This window comes from Pseudochaenichthys georgianus, chromosome 17 (genome assembly GCF_902827115.2).
Source record: "Pseudochaenichthys georgianus chromosome 17, fPseGeo1.2, whole genome shotgun sequence".
NCBI lineage: Eukaryota > Metazoa > Chordata > Actinopteri > Perciformes > Channichthyidae > Pseudochaenichthys > Pseudochaenichthys georgianus.
Window position 1 is genome coordinate 35501076 of NC_047519.1, and position 2642 is coordinate 35503717.

Sequence of the window (2642 nt, forward strand, 5' to 3'; positions counted from 1 at the left end):
GCCTTTTATTGTGGCCAGCCTAAGGCCCACCTGTGCAATAATCATGCTGTCTAATCAGCATCTTGATATGCCACACCTGTGAGGTGGGATGGATCATCTCGGCAAAGGAGAAGTGCTCACTATCACAGATTCTTTCAGATTTGTGAACAATATTTGAGAGAAATGGTTATTTTGTGTAGATAGAAAATGTTTTAGATCTTTGAGTTCATCTCATGAAAAATGGGAGCAAAGACAAAAGTGTTGCGTTTATATTTTTGTTCAGTGTATATCACATGCATTAAAAAATACTAAGATAAAAAAAAAGTTATGATATTATAAAAAATATAAGAAAAAATTAAAAGTTACGCAATTTACAAAATACACATCCTGTAACAGTTCTTAGGATTTAGCAGCCAGGTATATATTGTTATTAACGGCATATATATATATATATATATATATATAGCACATATTGCACATAGTTGGTTGGTATACAGCAAGGGGTGTGTCTGTATTGTGGTGTGTGTAGGGGGGGGGGGTCTACTAGTCTGCTCTGTCCCTTCTTGTACAGAGCAGCAGAATGATCAGTCATTTAGAGATGTTTGTTTCAGAAGGGGAATATCTGACAGATATTGTCATGGTTACAGAGTAAACTGTAGAGAGATGAGTGAAACTGTAATATGTAGAAGTATACTTCATTCTAAAGGGCTCTACTTTGTGTTAATGAGAGGAAGGAGCAGAGATGACTAGGAGTTTGGTTTTTAATAGATTTGTTTTAGTTTACAGCCTCTCTGCGCATGCTTTTTGTCCAAATGTGTGTTGGACACCCCTCATCTCACCTAACTAAGGGAGGCTAAGCATCTGATACGTGCAGATTGCATGTTTGCATGGCTGGCTACCACATCTGTTGTTTCGTTGTTTAACCGTTGGTTTAGTTCTAAAGAGGATGTTTAACCGGAAGGGAAGTTCTCATGAAAGAGGCTGTAAAGTTGCACTAGCTTTAGTAGGCTTTACAATATATCTCACAAATCCTCCCACTTTGCAGAAACAAGGCTAGACTACTCATTTAGTGACTGGATCTGTTAGGCTGTGTGTGTGAAAGTTACACCTTGTACCGCAGCCTCTGCCTCTGCATGCATTGGTGTGATGTGAAGTGCTTTGCAGGGTCGTGAAGACTGGATAAAGATCACTTACTATTTAATGTAACACAACATATGCTGAACCTGTTGTGCAATCTGTTGTGCAGTTCATCGAAGAGAGACCGAGAGAGAGAGAGCTCTCTGATTGGCTACTTGATCAGTTCAGTTACATTTGTGTAGTCACCCTTTTTCTTTACATCTTTACTTCAAAATATCACAGGATCTCAAAACTATCGGATCAGTTTTGTGTTAATCAAGATTTTCCAGTTTTATTAAGGCATAGAGATTCAGATGAAGCAATGCGAGAAAATACAACACACACAAACATGCCGCAAACAACACAGACAACAACGGAGACTCCGTCGTCTAGGCACGATAACAGTGCAGCGTGTTTCTGTACTTGTACCTTTTCACATTTTCTTCAAACATTTAAACGTTCTGTTATGGTGAAGAGTTTCCCTATCCTGTACGTGTTGTGTCGATGTGCCTGATGGACTCTCAGATCAGGAGATGTGAAAAGGGAATGTCAGTTCAGTTTGGGTCGGCCTTCTGTGAAGCTGATTCCGTGCTTTCCGGTCTTGCTGATGCTAATCATATGCTAGCAGTCTTTGCAGGCAACAGAGGAAGTGGAGGTTACTGATACGTGTCGCCTTGTTCTCTGCTAATGGAGGGTCAGGGCTCCAAGACAAGAGCTAAGTTCCCTATGTTGACATGCAGTTACACAACTCCACTGAGGTGCTCGTGAGGACAGCGCTGAAAGGATGCTCCACTGATGCATGAAAGACGGGTTATAATAGGTAGTTATGTAAGTAGGTAAGGCCTTTGCATCAGACTCTTCAGCACATTCAACCAAATGTCCTCATCAAGTCTGTCCACCTCTCCCTCTTTCAATCCAATTCTGCTTTGTCACCCTCTCCCGAGGCAGAACCAGGGTCCGTATTCCCCTCACGGACGCCCCTCTTCCGCACGACGCTCTTGGACACAGCAAGCGCTGGGCGCAGAACTTATGAATAGGGCTCTGTGGTACCCCCCGAAAGAGGGTGCAGGGGGTGGTCTGACGGGGCCGTCTGTTGCCGTGTGAGCGTGTGAGCGTGTGCCAGAGTGCTTTTGTATAGAATGTGCATGTGAGGCCTCAAACGTGCGCCTGTTGGTGTGTGTGTGAGTTTCTGTGCACATTTCAGGGAGTGTGGAACAACCACACATGCAATAAAACACGTTTTTTAAACTGTATGATTTTTTTATCCCATGTCGATGCATTGTTGGTCCCCTTTGCTATTCCGATTTGGACTGAGACCGCGGGGAGTGGCGATCAATTATGACAGCAGTTGCACAGAGGCGAGGAGGACAACACAGGACTCCAGGAGAGAGGGAGAGACACGGAGGGAAAGGGGGAGAGAGAGATGCCTCTTAGAAAGCCAAGTCCTGTCCCTCTGGGGAGAATGTGAGACCGGGCTGAGGGTCAGAGACAGAAGCCTGAAGAGCCAATGACCGTCTCCATCATTCTCCTCCATGGGGCATCAGGGT

At 43.9% G+C, this 2642-nt stretch overlaps 1 protein-coding gene across 1 annotated transcript in view; it reads left to right on the top strand.

Moving 5' to 3' along the window:
* The first annotated feature begins 2447 nt into the window (after positions 1-2447).
* LOC117462509 (ATP-sensitive inward rectifier potassium channel 10-like) overlaps positions 2448-2642 on the top strand; it is a 14603-nt gene continuing 14408 nt past the window's right edge. The window contains exon 1 of the mRNA XM_034104764.1: positions 2448-2642. This exon is cut by the window's right edge and continues 113 nt beyond it. The gene's annotated coding sequence lies outside the window, so the exon portion shown is untranslated.